Source organism: Triturus cristatus, chromosome 12, assembly GCF_964204655.1.
Source record: "Triturus cristatus chromosome 12, aTriCri1.1, whole genome shotgun sequence".
NCBI lineage: Eukaryota > Metazoa > Chordata > Amphibia > Caudata > Salamandridae > Triturus > Triturus cristatus.
The window spans coordinates 290,707,388-290,726,350 of record NC_140595.1 but is presented as its reverse complement, the minus strand read 5'-3'; the positions used below and the strand labels follow the sequence as shown (position 1 = coordinate 290,726,350).

The 18,963-nt window shown below is 40.3% G+C and overlaps 1 protein-coding gene across 3 annotated transcripts in view; it reads right to left on the bottom strand.

The window, feature by feature from the left end:
- Nucleotides 1-18,963, bottom strand: part of KATNB1 (katanin regulatory subunit B1) — a 558,599-nt gene that overhangs the window by 71,122 nt on the left and 468,514 nt on the right. The window lies entirely within an intron of this gene.

Sequence of the window (18,963 nt, the reverse complement as noted above, 5' to 3'; positions counted from 1 at the left end):
TTGAATATCAGAAGGACCTTTGCAATATATATATGAATATATATTCACTCTATAAGGAATTCCATTTCGCACCCTTAATAACTTTACCACTCCCTATGACTAATTTGTACCAGACTTAAGAAAACCAGCATTTAGTTCAAAGTTCAATCTTGAAGCAAACCATATGAGTTGCAATTTGGCTTTAACGGTTCAAAAGTTATGAAAGGACTCCCAAAACATGTGGTTTGCCAATTTAATATTGATTTACCTATAGCGAAATTAGTCTGTGCATAATTTAAAAGCAGTCAGACAAAGGTTCACAGAATTGTAAAGACACGTCTGCCTTTCCAAAGTTTGTCTTCTTTTTTTAGCAAGCAGACATGCAGTGTGGTGATGGATCAGAAGGTATTACTCGCTAGTACACTTATTGGAGATTCTAGGACATCAATGATGTAATTTGCATACAGGCACAAAAGAATAGTTTATTAGTTAGCAATTGGACAGCTTTGGTAATGAACTTGGGAGTTGAGTGTTTCTCCTAAGCAGATAAAGCTCAATGGAGCAAAACACAGATCACATCAATACTAACATTAAAAAACATTTCAGTTCTGCTACATCTGTAACAATTGATATAGTTATTTCCAGGCAAAAATCACAACAACAATGCACAGTGACCCCTTACAGCAATGTGACCCAATACATTTATAATGGATAAATCACAGTTAAGTCCTCAATATGGGCTGACCATTCTGTCAATATAACACCTGTTATCAGCTAGGTTTGACAATCCATTAGACCACAGCCTGCCACTTATAATAGTTTGCGGTCTTATTTCTGCTTGACATGCCCCTGAAACACCTTTGACCACCAACATTAAACCCAAGAGTTATCCAACACATTGTGGGCACTGTGTTAGTAATTGTCACAATGCACATCTCATCTTCAGCCACACCAAAAGCTTAAACATGCCAAACACCTCTATTGTCAATTCTGAGACAACATAATCACACAAACAAACTCTACATAATTTCATCACTCATTAGGTCGGACTCAATAAGATGTTTCACAGATTAAACATACATGCAGATGTCAATACAAATTTAAATAACTTGTAAATAAATTTCATTTTTTAAAACGAAACATTTCATTTTCTATGGTTGCTTAAAAATACACCAGCTGTAACTACAGTGAAAATGTCATATTCAATAAAATGCAGCTTTAAATATTTTAAACAAACAAAACGTAATGTGGGACACAAAGACACACAGTTTGGCTGGTCAAAGATGACTACATATTTCTTAAAAGCCACAGTAAAATGCAGAGGGGGCGGGTCTTTATAGAATCTCAAATTTTCCAACAAAAAAGTAGCGGGCTGCAGGGCGGAGGGGTGAGATGAATAAAGTTCGAGACAGACTGTTTCACTGAGGAATAGGGTCAGAACCGATTAGCTAGAAGCATATTTACTACTTTTTCTGGTAAACCGGTCACTAAATATATTTAAGATCCCGATCAAAGAAATGAACAAGTTAAATCATTTTAGTGAAATGAGAATAACGAGAATAAAAGACACAGACATAGCATACTTGATTCAGGGCTTCCAGACCCAACTACCTACCCAATAATGGAATGCATTAAAGGGGTGTCACATCCCAAAAAACCCTGCAGGCCCTTGTCTGTTCCTGAGCCTGTTAATTCTTCCTGGGAACCCATGCCTACTGGCATGTACAACACAATGGCCTGGATTCCTTGACCTGGGATCACTTATTTTAAATGTATTTTCACTGCACACAGTCTTCTTAGTCGCTGCTACACAAAGCCTTAGTAGTAGAGTTTTCAAAGTGGTCCATGTGGCCAGGGCTCCATGTCTTTAGTCTTCATCTTTTACAAATCAATTTATCAAACGACTGATAGCCCTATGTACTTCAGCCTTAGTCACATATTAAGGAGGGCATGCGGGCAAATTAATAGGGCGGGCTAAGCCAGAGCCGAGCCATCGGTCCTGCTTCACTCCAAGAGCCCGTGCAGGAGTTGAGCCGTGAAAATGCTAGGCAAGTATATTATGCACCAAACACAATGTAAAAATATGATGCAATCTCCTCAATATTCAAAAAGTGTATTTCTTAAACATTAAAAAGCGTTTTACCTTAGTACCTCAGATTAGATCACTGCACAGACATATATTAATTAAAAGCAATAGTTTTTAGAAACATTATGGCTCACCCCCAGCCACAATGCCATTAGTAAACTAGGAGACAAGTCAGTAGTCATTTAAATCCTAAATATGGCCTACATTCTTATAATAGATAGAGCAACATTACAGTTTATTAAATCAAAGAGCTGCTTGTACAGCGCACATCGAAACGTAAGTATTTAAAAGTGCACTCATATGATAATAATGCAAAAGGAGGCTCAGTGAAACATAATATCTGCTTAAGATCACCCAATTTTGACAAGCAGGGAAGTCAGTACTGATTCCAGGTTATCTGGTCTCACATTTTGAAGTTCACCTACCAGATGGGCATCCCTAAATCTCGCTCTCCCTTTTACATCAATGATTGCCGTTTTTTCATTCGTGGCTCACGACAAGAAAAACTGACACAGAAATAGCAGGTTCGACTCTGGCACCCCAGACCCAACTACCAAGCCAAGAATGCATTTAACTGGAGTGTGTCACACCCAAAACACACCTTCTGAATCTACACCTGCGAGAAACAGCAAAACACATGAAGAATGAAAAACAAATGACAAAATAAATGTCATAATAAGTGAAATGGCCTACATCTAGCACAATTAGGTGTTGGACAATTTAAGAAAACATATAGGAAAGTTTAAACTGAGGTATACAGATACTGAATTGCAGTACAGCAGAGTATTCGGTGCTTTCCGTCACAGCAACCCAATGAATTCTTAAAATGACGAAGCACTGGTGAAGTGGGTTGATTTTGAAAATTGTGCTACTTGATCAACACCTACATCTTGACAAAGCAGAACTATGAATCAAACCTAGTTGGATGCAAGAGGTAGACTGTTGTTGGTTAAAAAGACTTGTTGTGGTCAACAGCATTGATATGGTCTTTCATAATATCATTACACTCCACATTCAAACAAAAAGTATTAAAAAAGTGGCTGCATTTGTTTGCTGTGTTTCTAATAGGAGGAAATTCCATCAGTGTTTCCGTGAATACTTAAGGATACAAAAAGAAGATGGCATAAGAGTATTGGAATGAGTAATTTGACCCTGATAAGATCTATCAGTCCCATTCTATCTGCCCATTTTCGAGTTTGTTCATGAGGCACAGGTACTGCAGAGAAATCACTGTTAGCCTTGATAATTAAGTGAAGACTTCTCCTCTCAAACAGTCAAATATCTTTTTAATTAATTGATTATTTATGTATACTGTAATTGTCCTATTGCGGTTCAAAAACCACGTTCCCAATTAAACTTGTTTGCCTCGTACGATATTTACAAATGATTACTGACTCAGAAAGAAAATCAAATATTAGACAGAGAGGACCTTGATCCAGTACTCTATAATTTTTCAGCACTCTGGATGGAGCAGACTTTGCAAAAGCTGGAACCAGAAACAATTGCATGGCAGGTTCCAAGAGAGTCAGAACCAAGCGCAATAATGGTCTGATGGTGCCCTGTGATGCCGTGTTTCAAAAATCACAGACAGAGGTGGTAGGTGTTGGTGTGGAAATGTTGAGTGTACTTGCTCCTCTTACTATTACTTAATTGTAAGTATTAAGGTCATCTACTGGCGGTATTCTGCTGGTGGAAAACTTGGGAGGAGTGTAATGTAATGGTAGATGGAGGAGCAATCTGTGGTGTGGTTGGGCTTGGAAGTGTGCAAGCTGTTTTTCTGCATAAGTATTTCAAGTCACGAGCTATAGTGACTCCTCCTCTTGCTTGTAGTGTGTGCATGGTCATCAACTGCATTGTTAGATTGTTTTTCTACTCGGCCGGTGAGGATGGAGTGAAAGGATAGTGTATCCTATGTAGATGACCATCTAATAATGTAATGTATGATGTATAAAAAATGCAAGGAACACAAGTCACCGGGGAGGAGGGTGGGTGCATGTGAATCTCCCGCACTACATGCCACAAACAGATGCTTACAGGGTAAGTAACATTTACCATTTGATAGTATGTGTGGCTGTAGATACACATACTTAGCATAGACTAAAAAGCAGTTCTCCTAGTAGACTGACTAACTTGAGCCTGATGCACTTGTTTGAAATAATGTTCGTAGTACTGCTTGACCAACATTTGCTTGTTGTTGTGCCATAACATCTACACAGAAATATTTAGTAAATGTGTGTTGTAGTCCATGTAGCTGCTTTACACATATCAGTTGTTGGAATATTCCTTAGAAATGCCATAGAAGCCCCTTTTTTTGCGTGAGGAGTGGGCTTTTGGCGGTATAGGAAGGGGTCTTTGGCTTTAGCATATTAGGTGTGGGTAAATTTTGTTTTCCAACATGTAGTACCTGATTTGGTAATAGCTTTACCTTACGAGGTTTGAAAAATGCCACAAATAGTCGAGTTTTCCAGAAGGATTGTGTTCTGTCTATAGTGCATTAGACCTCCTTTAACATCTAATGTGTGTAATGCTCTTTCTGCCACTGAATCTGGTTGAGGGAAAAATACAGGCAATTCAATGGATTGAGCCAAGTGAAACTGCAATACTATCCTAGGTAGAAATTTAGGATTCGTTCTTAAAACTACTTTGGCTTTATGCAATTGGAAAAATGGTTGCTCTATGGCTTGTGCTTGAATTTCTCCCACTCTTCAGTGTGAAGCGATTGCAATGAGAAAAGCAAGTTTCCATGACACAAATTGTAGTGGACATGTGCACAATGGTTCAAATGGTGGACCAATAAACTTTGTAAGCACAATACTAAAATTCCACACTGGTGTGGGTGGAGATCTAGGTAGAATGACTCAAGGTCTTGAAGAAAAGCTTTAATTATGGGAATTCTGAATATGGAAGTTTGCCCTCTATTTTGAAGGTGTGCAACTAACGGTGTAAGATGTATTTTTACATAAGTAAAAGGTAACCATGCAGCTTGTAAGTGAAGCAGGTAAAATAGAATGTTTTGATGTGATGCATTTAGTGGATCATTATCTTTTGAGTGACAATAATGAACAAAGCGTTTCTACTTTGCTGCATAGCATGCCTGTGTTGTGGGTCTTCTTGCATCTTTTAAGATATACATACACTCTAGTGGTAGATTCAGGTATCCAAATTATAAGACCTCAGGAGCCAAATTGTAAGATTGAGAGATCTGGTGTTCGGGTGTTTTATTGCTCCTTGGTTCTGAGTTAGGTCTTGTCTGTTGGGGAGCAGTTGATGTGGAACTACTGACAACTCTAGTAGTGTTGTGTACCATGGTTGCCTGGCCCATGTGTGAGCAACCAGGATGAGTGTCCGGGATGTCTGCCTCAGTTTGTGAATGACAAATGGAAGCAGGGGGAAAGGTGGAAATGCGAAAGCAAATATCCCTGACCAATTGATACATAATGCATTGCCTTTGGACTGTGTGTGTTGGAACCTGGAGGTGAAGTTTTGGCATTCAGCGTTCTGTGGTGTTGAAAATAGGTCCAAGTCCGGTTGTCTCCACTGTTGGAAAAATGGATGTAGGGCTTGTAAATGGAGTTCCCACTCGTGAACTTGTTGGCATGTCTAAACGGTAGTAATGTTGTCTGTTTTGATTAAGACTACTTTGCCTTTGAGGTGAGGACATCGACTGACTTTTAGCACCTGAATGTATTGACTTATCTGGGACTGGTATATTTAGGGACTCTTGAGGCCTATGGTAATTGTCCCCCTACTTGCATCCCACCCAACTCCCCTCAAAGAACTCGGGATATTATAATGGAGCGGGACGCATTAGGTAAAAACCCTGGCCAGCACGAGGGGGGTCCACCCCGTCCAAGTGGAACAGAGAATGGAGGAGTGGGGAGGCATTGTCAATGCTAACCTAGCAGGCTCCATCTCATTTGATTGTCCCTATGGCTCAGACACGCAGGTGGCTGAGATCGTACCTCCTCTCTATCCCTTACCAGAGAGCCCATCCCAGGGGCACCTTAAGTCTGTTATGACAGTGGGCTCCTGGAATATTGCAGGTCTTCTGCCCAAAATCGCATCCTGCGATTGGGCAGCTTTTATTGAACAGTTTGGCATTCTGGTATTCCAGGAGAGCTGGTCCATTGATCAGGTATACCATCCCGGGTTTTTAAATTTTTCCAAACCTGCTCAAGGGGGACGGAAAGGTAGACCCATTGGCGGTCTCACTTGTTGGGTGAGGCAGAAAATGGGTTGCAGGGTCGAGGTCGTCCCTATTGATAGTCCAGATATTATGGCACTAGGGCTTCGGATGGACCAAGTTCAAGATACATTGATAATTAACATCTACGCTAGAGGGCAACCAGGCGGAAGGCACTCTGAAACTGTCGCCCTCCTTGATAGTTTTCTGGATAGCCAGAGGGGTGGAACTTGCTAATAATGGGAGATTTTAATTGCACCTTCAAACCGCTTGATCTAGAGGATGGTAATTTAAGTACCGATGAGGATTTGCTGTGGAATGTCCCGTCCCTAGATTTGCGCCCAATTAAAAAATGGACAGAAGCTGTTTTGCAACTTAAGGGGCTATGCCTGGAAAGGGGTGTGCGAGCAGTGAACGGGAGGTCCCGATCGGACAGGAAGGGCGCGCATACATTTAACAATGGTATAAGGAGTAGTCGTATTGATTTTAATTTCCTTAATATTGAATCATGGCACTCCCTTCTTGACATGCTGGTCCAGGAACACCTAGAAAGTGACCATGACCCACTAATTTTGACAATCAAGGTCCCGGGTTTTTTAAATATCCATAAAAAGGTCGTAGAGGACATTCTACCAGAAGTATCGCTCTCAAATGATATGAAGAGAGTAAGATGGTCTTGGCTTATTGAGAAGGAAGGGGATCTGGACGCGATGCAGGCCCTGGTTGCCCATTCAATAACTGGTCTTCAAAGCTGTGTCTCACAGGAGGATATTAACCAAATCGTTCCCCAGGTTCATTGACCTGTTTTCAAAACTAAAATCATATTTTATCAAGACCAGTAAAAAGAAGGCAAAGGCAGGGGTACCAATGGCCACCTGGTACAATAAAACCTGTAGAGAGGCTCATCGTTTACTGACAAGCGCCATTAGATCCAAAGATATGGGAGAAGTTAAACATGCCAGGGCAAATTACAAAGCAACCCAATCTAAAGCTTAAAAGGAGTGGGAGGATAATCGCTGGCACGACTTGCTTTTAGCCAGTAACAAGTAAAGTATGGTAAAATTCTGGCAGCTAGTGAAGTGGGGGAGTCGAGGGACACCTTTTACACCTATTAATTATGTTCTGCCGGAACAGTGGGCCTCGTACTACATGGCCCAGTTCTCGACCCCCGTTAACTTGGAAGTTTTTAAAATCCCTTCCTTGATACCCACCCTTTTATTGACCAATTCTGAGGTTGAGACAGTCCTCTCCTTAATTCCAAGAGGAAGGGCCCCAGGCCCTGACTGCGTACCGGCGGATCTATTTGTCCATGATAAGGACAATTGGGTGGTTTATATCACCTATCTTGCTAACGCCATTGCTAGTGGTGCAGGTATTATACCGGTATATAAAAAGGGGGACCGTGCACTACCTTGCAACTATAGGCCTATTAGCCTTATAGATTCCATTCAGAAAATAGTTGCCAGGTTGGTACTGTGTCGCATCCAGCTGTGGATAGAGGAATCCAAGATATTATCTCCCATGCAGGCAGGTTTTCGCCCCCACACCAGCACGATCGATCAGGTGCTTAGGTTTGTGATGATTTACTGGCGGGTTGTTATCCTAGGTGGGGGCGCACTATATGCGGCCTTCATTAACCTGAAGTCTGCCTTCGACTTGGTCCCTCGTAACAAAATGTGGAGAGCTTTTATGGATGTGGGGATGCAGTTGGAGCTGCTAGCAATGATAGTCAAACTGCACGACTCCAACCATGCACAGGTCCGATGGGGCACACACGGAGAAGTTACAGATAGATTTCTGGTGTTAAAGGGTGTGCGCCAAGGATGTGTCCTCGCTCCTACACTGTTTTCTCTATTTATTGATAGGGTGGTACAGTACTATTCCACATGCCCCACTGATGCTCCAAACTTGGGGGGCTTGAAAATCCCCCTACTCATGTTCGCGGACGACACCTTGATTCTATCCAAGACTCAAACAGGGCTACAGGTGGCCCTGACTCGTTTTGAGGAGTTCTGTCGCGACCATGAGCTGGTGGTCAATGTGGATAAGACAAAGTTCATGGTTCACCACACGCACAAAGCTATTAAGGGCAAAGTCTACATGAATAATGTTCTTTTAGAGCAGACTGAAGTGTTTACCTACCTGGGGATAACTTTAAACAGGAAGCTACATTGGAAGCCTCAGATCGACATACTTGCTTTGAAGCATGCACAACTGGCTGGGGCTCTTTTAAAAGAGCATAGGCTTTCTTTCACCAAACCCATAGCTCCCGCACGTAAAATATACAACTCCAAAGTTGCTAGTGCAATTCTATATGGCGCTGAACTGTGGGGCCAGGAGGACATTATCCCCCTGGTTATTGCTCAAAATAAATTCATGAGGGCATTAACTGGTCTGCCGCAATCAACTCCATTGGTGCCCTTATTTTTGGACCTGGGATGTTTCTGCATCGAGGATCTGGCTCGATTCAGGCCTATAGCCCTGTGGAGAAGGCTTTGGGCTACCCCTGAGCTCTCTTTGTATGCCAAAGCCCTTTTGGATTTTAGGGGGGTAGGGTGTTTGAGTAAGATCAAGTGGCTTCAGTATATTAAAAAAACCCTGCTAGAAATGGGAATGAGTACACTGTGGGATAACCCAGAAAAGCTTCCATTGCCGACAAAAAAAGAGCTTAAAGCAGTTTACATGGACATGGTGAAGACGAAGCACTTTTCTTCCATCACAAGGCCAACTCTGACCAGGGATTTTCTTTCGATTAAACATGAGCTCGGGTTTGAACCATATTGGGATTTTATTCTAAAACCAATGGACAGGAAGCTCTACCACCAGTTTAGGGTAGGTTCCCTTCCGACTAGAGCTTTCTCAAGCAGATGGTCCAAGCCAACGACAGAACTGTGCTCGACGTGTTTAGCACAGTCTGAATCATTCGCCCATATCCTATTTGTTTGCCCGGCCTACAGGCTACCCATCTGTAACACCCTTGGCACGAAAGCTGCTAAAGAGGCCCTGAGAATACTACAGACATGCACTCAGGAAACCATTGTTATTGCCAAGGCAAAATTCCTGAGTTGGGCATGGGCGATACGGGCCAAAAAATTAAGGGCCTACTGTTCTGACTTGTCTTAATCTGTTTTGCCCTAATTTTGTGGGATGCGTGGCAGTTTTGAACTTGCCACTCTGTTGAGTCTTGAGGTAGGGCTATTGATCTTATGAATGACCGGGGTAGCCTTTTATCTTTCAGACTGCTATACCTGCCTGGTTTTACCACTTTCTTTTTTCTAACCAACCAAAGCTGTGCGGACATATTTTAAATTCCATTCTCATAATTAATTGTTTTTATAGTATATCAGAGTTTGCTGATCTGTTGGATTATTATCTTATATTAAACATCTTACTGTGATTGTTTCACAATAATGCAATTTCTGTCTTGACTCAACCATTTTTTAACTAAGTATTTTTAACTTGCTTAATTTTAATTGATTGTAATGTCTTTTATGGTTTTATAAATCGAAATAAAGACTTAATGAACTGAACTGATGTATTTAGTGTTAGATGAACAGCTAGCAGCTCTAGGTGACTAATATGTAGAAAGGATTGACTGGGTGTCCAATGCCCATGTACAGTAATTTCCTGCGAGTGCGCTCCCCATCTAGTCATTGATGCATTTGTGGTTATTGTTGTTTGCGAAATTGGGTCTATAAAAGACCATCCCTGTGGCAAACCTGACAGCTGATCAACACTAGATCCTCTAATTGACCCTCAGCTTGAGACCACTGTTGCGTTAAGCATTGTTGTAGTTGGCGCATATTGAGTCTGGCATGAGGTAATATGGCTATGCATGATGCCATGGTCCCTAGGAGACACATAACTGTTCTCACTGATATTTGTTTTTGAGACCGAAACTGTGGTATCAGGGTTTTGAAAGTTTGTATCCAGGCTGTATTTGGGTAAGCTACTACTGTATGACAATTTAAGATGGCATCCAAGTAAGACTGCATCTGGAGAGGATACAGGTGTGCTTTTATTGCATTGATTGTAAAATCCAGTTGGTGCAGTAAATGTATTAATGTCTGTGTGTTTTGCAAACATTTGTGACATGTGTTGCTTTTGATAAGCCAGCCATCTAGATTCGGAAAAACATGTATGTTTGTCTTCGTAAGTGGACTGCTATTACTCCTAAGCATTTGGTAAGCACCCTGGGGACTGTTATGACGCCGAATGGAAGCACTTTGAATTGAAAGTCTTGTCCATTAAAAGCAAACCGGAGGTATTGCCTGTGTGCTGGGTGAACTGGAATGTGAAAATATGCATCCTTTAGGTCTAATGCAGTCATGACGTCTCCCTGTTGGAGAAGTGGTATGATGTCCTGAAGAGTGACCATATAAAAATGTCCTGAAAGGATGTACCTGTTTAGAGGTCTGAGGTCTAGAACAGGTGTTGGAGCGCCATCCTTTTTGGGTATAAGGAAGTAAAGAGAATAGACCCCAGTGCCTTGTTGTAATAGCACTAGTACTATTGCTCCTTTGTTCAGTAGAGCTTGAACTTCCTCTTTTAAAAGCCTTTGGTGGTCTGTTGATCATCTATGGACGCGAGGTGGAAAGTTTGGAGGTGTTGAAGTGAGCTCCAGACAATAACCATGTTGGATAATCAGATGTGTTATTTATCCATGCAGAAAGGAACTGTTGTAGTCTTCCCCGGACAGGTGTTGTGTGATCGGGGGGAATGGTGGGAAAGTCAAGACTTGGTGGTAGTGGAGGTGGAGGAAAAAAGTCTCTGTGGCAAGGTTATTGACTGTGCAAACCTGTGAGTATTCCCATGTAAATCTCAAATAATCCTCTGGTGCTCCAGGGGAAAGAGTGGCCACCGATGCCCTCAGCACGCCGGCTCGCACACACCGTAGGAGTACTCTCCTCACGTTTGGAGACCAAGATACCAGGGTGACGATACCTTTTACAACTGTAGGGCGAATACATATATGAGGATTAAGACTACTACTTCTTTATGACTTATTTACGAGTATTTTTGGGAACTGACAAAGTTATACAACATTACTTTACAGTGAGAAAACTTCATAGCCCTGATGAAGTCAGAGGTTCATGTATCTAATGAGAAAACACGTTGGCTATGGGATTGACCAAAGTGACCACTAAATCTATTGAAATCGTCTAATCTCATGTGAAGAACAAAGAATAAAAAGACAAAGAAACATTACTGTGTTTATGTACTGACATCATTAGACATTGGGTTGTTCATGGGTCCTATTAATCTATTCAAAGTGCAGGTGGACGGTTTGTTAAAACGTCCTTTACCTATGCCTATGCCTCTATTATTGTTTTCTCAATAAAATCCCTTATAGTATCGTGGAGCCACAAAAGGAACCCCATTGTGATTGTGTTTGAAGGGCTCCCATTGCTTTTGGGGCTTCATTGCCTTTTTTATTTTTTCTAGGAGAGTATCCACCTGTGGCCAAAAAATGCTCACCATCAAACGGAAGGGCAAGTACATTTTGTTGACCTTCTAGCTTAAAGTCAGATATCCTTAATCAGGCATGTCTTCTTAATGTAGGGCTAGTATTTATACCTCTAGCAGCGGTAACCGCCGCATTAAGGGCACATCCTATGTTTGCTTAAGTATCTCTCTGATGCAATTTGGTATGCCCTTTTTTATCTTCTTCTGGAAGGTATTGTAGAATTTCTTCCATTTCGTCCCAGTGTGCCCGATCATATCTCGATAGAGTTAGCAATTCTCCAGTGGTTGGATGACTGCGCTGCTACCCTTTTTCCCCGGTGTATTTATGTGTTTGCTCTCTTTGTCTCATGGGGGAGCTTCTCCAGATGCTTGAGAGTTTGCTCATTTACGAGCAGTAGCCACTACTAAAGAGTCCAGTGCAAGTTGACTCTTAATGTAAGCAGGGCCAGCTGGGGAAGGTTTATATTGTTATTCAACTCTAGGAGTACAAATCCTAGATCTAACTGGGTCATTAAAAGTATCTGTTGTATGTCTGAGCAATTCTTTAGGTAAGGGAAGATAGTGTCGAGCGTTGGGTAGAAGAAAGAGTTTTAAAAAAAAAAAATCATCTTCTATTACCGCAGCGTGTAGTGATACCGAATGAAAATTAGCCGCCTTACTGAGAAGGTTATGGCAAGTAGTGGTATCATCAAGTGGGGAAGGTTTGGATGGATAAAGATCAGTGCTATCTGTTAGGTCTGTGTCAAATGTCCCCCTGTAATCTTGTGGGGAAAATAAGTGTTGGTCATCATCCCCCTCCCATCCACTGTAAAAGAATGTAGAGGTTCTTCTGGTGAATGTACAGTGTAATGAATTGGGGACTGTTGTGGTGATGTCTGTGTCAAATGTCCCCCAGTCATCTTGTGGGGAAAATAAGTGTTGGTCATCATCCCCCTCCCATCCAGTGTAAAAGAATGTAGTGATTCTTCTGGTGAATGTACAGTGTCATGAATTGGGGACTGTTGTGGTGATGGAGTTTGTATTCCTGGAATTGGAGGAGGGCTAAAGCGAAGTGGACTAGTAACTTTATCCTCTTTTTTGCAGGAACAGGAATATCTATAATCTCTTGAAAAGAAAGTTGTATTTTTGCTGGTTGTACATGTTCCTGAGGGGGCCAGGTGAGAATTCCTCCTATATCAGGGTGGATCATTAAATGTTTTTGCTGAGAATCCAGCTGCTGATGTACTTTCTCAAGTACTGGCTGCACTATGAGTTGATGCATTACTTCTGCTACTTTTTATGTATTTTAATCTTGTACTTTCATGGTCATATGACAGAAATAACATATATATATATATATAAAATTAATGCAAAGCACTTTATTGATTTTTATGTATGAAGGTAATACATTAATCAGTCACTAGCACTTTATATATGAAAGGTATAAAGATGAGGGTAATCGATTTAACACAATGGTTGTATAAATGAAGGCAGCCTATGGAACATCTAGCACTATGCACTTTATTGAGAACAGGACTTGACACTTGTCTCTTCCAATCTTAATTGTAAAATTATTATTTCTCACTCCTGAAGTTTTCTGATATATAAATACAGAGAATGTAAGTTGTATTATAAATTATGGAAAACCAAACAGAACAAATATTTCCACTATGTGCAATAGAAATGTTTTTCAATTTGAAGCACTAAAGCACTTTTTGTGGGAGAGGGGAACTGTACTATTTCTATAACGAGGTTTTAAACTGTTATTTATGATTCCATATTTGTATTGCAATATTGTATTTAATCGTTTGTAATTTATGCATAAGGTATGATCAAGAATAGACCCTTGTGTACAACGGTAATTACTAATATAGGAATGTGAAAATGTTGTCACTTGCGAGTAGCATAAAATGAAGCAAACATGTTCCAAGATGGCGTCTAAACTTGATGACCCCAATACCTCACAATCATGTTTGAACTGTCCTCTTTCTATGTAAACCTTTTGTTCTTTGCCAGTCTTTCGTCAAGTAAAGTGATTTGTATTTAAAAACTGAAAAAAATATTTTTCACTATTGTGACCAAGGCTGCAGGCGGCGGCCGAAACGTGTAGATATGCCATCACTGAAATAATAAAAAGTTCGAGTGGATTCAAACTTCTGGAGTGCTGGTCAAAAAAAGAAGCTTTAAAACAACTAAACAACATGGAATGTTATAAAAGAATTACACCAACAGAATATGAGAATGTGATCTTCCTCTTTTCCGAAAGAATGGAAAGAACAAAACCTATTGAGCTGCGACAAGTACAAATTTATAAAGCAAGAAAACCTGGTAACTCCGGTATTCTACATGATACCCAAGGTCCACAAGGACATGTTAAATCCACCTGGTAGACCGATTATCTCTTCCTGTAACAGCATGTTTGAGAATATTTCTAAATATATAGATTTTTTTCTCAATCCTATTGTAAAGACGCTCCCATCATACATAAGAGACTCTGCTGATTTTCTTAAACATATTTATGTTGTAAGATGGGATGCCAATATGGTACTGGTAACTCTAGACATTTCAACACTCTACACGAGTATAAAGCATTCGGATGGCTGATGACCCAGTATTTTTTTAAAACAAGACCAATAAGATTTAATGCACAGAATAACATGCTGGTTGAAATGATGGAATGGTGCCTTACTAAGAACATTTTTATGTTCGGCAACGAGTTGTTCCAACAGGAGCAGGGAACGGCGATGGGCAGCTACTTCGCCCCCAGTTATCCTAATTTACATCTTAGCTGGTGGGAGGAGCAGGTGCTTGGAGGGCCAGAATTGGAACACTGGGCAGAGAATGTCCTGGTTTGGCTACGATTCATCAATGATGTTTTTTGTGCTGTGGCTGGGCACAGAAGCAGATATTGAACTATTGATTGATGATTTAAATAAGAAAATGTCTGGAAAATGCCTCTCAAAAAGCTAGGATGTCAACTAGAGAAAAACTTTTATTTGAGCCATCTAAAAATGCTGTGAAGAACAATAAATTGAGTCAGGAAGAGAATACTCAGAGTTTTATATCAACATATAACCCGAAACATGAGGAAATGAGGTTAATTTTTAAAAAGCACTGGCACTTTATTAAATGTGACCCTGTAATAGGAACACAAGATGAAAAGTATCCAGACTTAACCTATAAAAAAATCGAAGTTCTTGAGAGACAATATGGTGACTAGTGAATACAGCGAAAGACCTGGTAGACAAACTTGGCTACAGCAAAAAGAAGGTTTTAAAAAATGTCTAAAATGTAAAGCCTGCCAGGATGGGGAAAATCTATCTCTTTTTAAAACGTTTTTTAACAAAACTATAAGGATACGAGGATTTTTAACCTGTAAGTCAAGTTACGTAGTCTACATCTTAAAGCGCCCATGCGAAAAAACCTATGTGGGTAGTACTACATTACCAGTTCATAAAAGGATCCTGCAACACAGGAGAGCAATAAGTAATAACAATCAAAGCTATCCTGTGGCTAGACACTTTGAGAAACAACACCAAAGCGATCCCACTTTACAGCGTTGTAGCTGTATAGCCGAAGTACTGAAAAGGAAAAGAGGAGGCAAGAGAGGGGAAGAATTAAAGAAACTGTAAGCATATTACATATTAAAATTAGACAGCAAAGAGCCTGTAGTGCTAGAGGCACCTTTGTGGTCTGACACCCTGTGATGAACTTTGACTACCATTATTTTAACTGAATTTGGTGTGTTATTCTATCCTAGCCTGAATGTACGATGTCCTGCATATGCCTTGCTTCTCTTAAAAGTTTTTCTTGTAATTTTGCAGTCTTTCAGTGGGAGCTGTCACGGAGTAGGACAGCCTTGCCAAGAACAGAACATGTGGGATGTGCATTTGAAAGCATGAGAGGGAGAGAGAGGTGTGGAATGTACTTTTTGGGCTCAAAGTGCAGTGATGCACAAATGTGCTTGGTGTTGTACATTGAGAGATGAAGTATGTGATGCTATAGGACATTGAGAGATGAAGTATATGAAGCTATAAGCAGCATATGCACAAATGTGCATTGTGTTGTACATTGGTAGAATTGTGAAGTTCTTACTATTGGCTTTGACATGGCCTCATGTCATCCTGTTTTCTGACTCTACCTTGCTTGAGCTTTATCTGCATGCACAGCAGGGCTTGCAAGTTGTTTGGGTTAATCACGTTCAAGGATTGTTTTTGTGAGAGATTGTTTAATGTACCCGGAAGGCTTTGTGAGCTTTGTCAAGATAAAGCATGGAACATGCAAGATTGGGAGAGGGAATGTGGGAACTCCTTCCTGCCAGGGAATGCCTGCTTGGAAGCTGGCCAGTTCTGGAAATATTCCTCTGGCGCGGGGGAGGTTTCTCTCGAAACTTCTAGTGCAAGTTTTGAGACTATAAAGCTGGTGTTTGTTGACAGTTGAGCTGGGTGCTCACTTACAGAATAGACATATTGTTGTAAGACAAACAGAACTTGAGTCCCGGTCTAGAGTCCAAGCCAGCTGTGAACGGGCCCCCCAGCGAGAATTGGCAAGGATGTCGAGTGAACGATTGGGTGAAGTGATTTGTTTCTGACTATGCCAAGTAATAATCTGATGTATTCAGTGCATATATCTTTCCGATCTCTTGCAGGAGGTCCAGCATATTATATTTTCTTGAGTGCTGTTTCATATTATTTGCTGCTTTTTTATTCATGGTATTATTCATGCATCTAACTGCTGCATTTATCAAGTGTGTTATAATTGCTTACATATAAACATATATATCCCTTTGTGTATTTGAATGTTGTGCATTTGGCATCTGGGAAAGCTTTGCTGTTAGAGAGCATTGTGTAAAATAAAACCCCATGTCTTATTCTAAAAGAGTCCTTGAATTTTGTACAATAAAACCCATTTGTAAAGGTGTTGTTTGTTTGGTGTTCAATGTCGTTTGCCTTGCCGAGTGTTGAGCCATCGTGTGGGAGCTGTATTATCTGAGAGGCGAAAGCAAGACCGAGCCGAAAGGACTTAATGTGGACGAGGATTTGTTCATGTCTTTATTAAGCTGTATAAAACTGCACACTCAAGGAAGCCAACTTTTAGTTGTTTTATATATAAAAAAATATTTTTTAGGATGAGGATATTAGCACCAGCACTTTGATAATTAATGCACAGCACTTGCACTTTATTGATTTTTATGTATGAAGGCAATACATTAATCAGCCACTAGCACCTTACATATGAGAGGTATAAAGATGAGGGTAATCCATTTAAAATAATGGTTGTATAAATGAAGGCAGCCTATGGAACATCTTGCACTATGCACTTTATTGAGAACAGGACTTGACACTTGTCTCTTCCCATCCTAATTGTAAAATTATTATTTCTCACTCCTAAAGTTCTCTGATATACAAGTACAGAGAATGCAAGTTGTATTATCAATAATGGAAAACCAAATAGAACAAATATTTCCACTATGTGCAATAGAAATGTTTTTCAATTTGAAGCACTAAGGCACTTTTTGTGGGAGAAGTGGAACTGTAGGATTTCTATTTCTCAAACTTGAGGTTTTAAATTGTTATTTATGATGCCATATTTGTATTGCAATATTGTATTTTATCGTTTGTAATTTATGTATAAGGTATGATCAACAATAGACCCTTGTGTATAACGGTAATTCCTAATATAGGAATGTGAAAATGTTGTCACTTGCGAGTAGCATAAAATGAAGCAAACATGTTCCAAGATGGCGCCTAAACTTGATGACCCCAATACCTCACATTCAAATGTTTGAACTGTCCTCTTTCTATGTAAACTTTTTGTCCTTTGTCGAATAAAGTGATTTGTATTTAAGAACAGAAAAAAATATTTTTCACTATTGTGACCAAGGCTGAAGGCGGCGTCCGAAACGCGTAGATATGCCTTCACTGAAATAATAAAAAGTTAGAGTGGATTCAAACTTTCTGGAGTGCTGGTCTTTTCCTTTGATTGAAGGAATTTGTCGAAACGGTATATATATGGTCCAGTTGAAGGCACATCGCCGAAACGCGTAGACCGTCTGTATCCCCTACCTTGCTGATGAAATAAATTATAAACGAATTAAAACCTGCTTCGAGTCCTGATTGGGGTGCTGTGGATATATATATATATATATATATATATATATATATATATATATATATATATATATATATATATATATATATATATATATATATATATATATATATATATATATCTAGCAGCAATTTTGAAGATTGTTTCGGATTCCAAAGCCATCTTTTTTTATGTAAAGAGTGGTCACTATTTTGGTTACGAAGATGTGAAAGCATCTGCTTTAGATTGTCTCGGTGCAGAAAGTCGGGTTGATTCCGATGCGGAGTGTTATGGATTCAGGACTCTTGCTTTAGGCTGTTTTTCGGAGCTGAGCCGAGGCTAAACATTCCAGAATCAGCCAGCCTGTGAGGACAATGGCCCATAGGCAGTGGTGGCCCAACAGCAGACTTTTGGGGTGTTTTTTGTTTGGATGGAGGCGGACGGGGCAAATTACTCATGGTTTGTTATTCTGCTGTGATGGTATCTTGTTCTGCATCTGAGTCGGGTCTGTGTTCCAGAGAGAAATTACCCTCATCTGCAGCCGACAGATGTGCTGTCATTTCCGTTTCCTCCAAACCGAAAATGTCCAGCGTGTCTTTGATGCTCCATCGGGACATTTGTAGTCTTCTGGCTTTGCAATCACTTAGTCTTTTTCTTTGGGTGTAGCCATTTACGAGGAATGTGCCACAACTAAATTGGGCCCTGACAATTGTCGCACCAAAAGTCCAGAACCTTCCACCCAAACAGCAACTTTTACTTAGTCTTTTTTGATCGTAACGATCTGCAGTAGTCACAATTTTCTTCCTGAAGATCAGGAGATCAACAGGAATTACACACCTTGTGTAAATCTATGTGTAAAAATTTTGCATAACAAGGACAAAATTTAAAAGGCGTCTGTTCCATCGTATTTTGAGAAAAAAAAGTGTACGAGAATTTCCTACACGAAGAGCGTAATCAAATCGAGTCCCAGGACGAATTCAACATTAGTTTGATATTTCTATAACTAGTGATAGAATCTCGATCGAAAACAATACTGACGGTATCAGAAAGAATCCTAATGACGGTATCGACTGGAGCAGAGGAGCACACAACCCCCCTATACTTCTGCTCTCTGGTGATGTAACACATCTCGAGTAGAGCTCTTAAGAATTTCCATACCATAGGTGTGTGAGCACGCCTT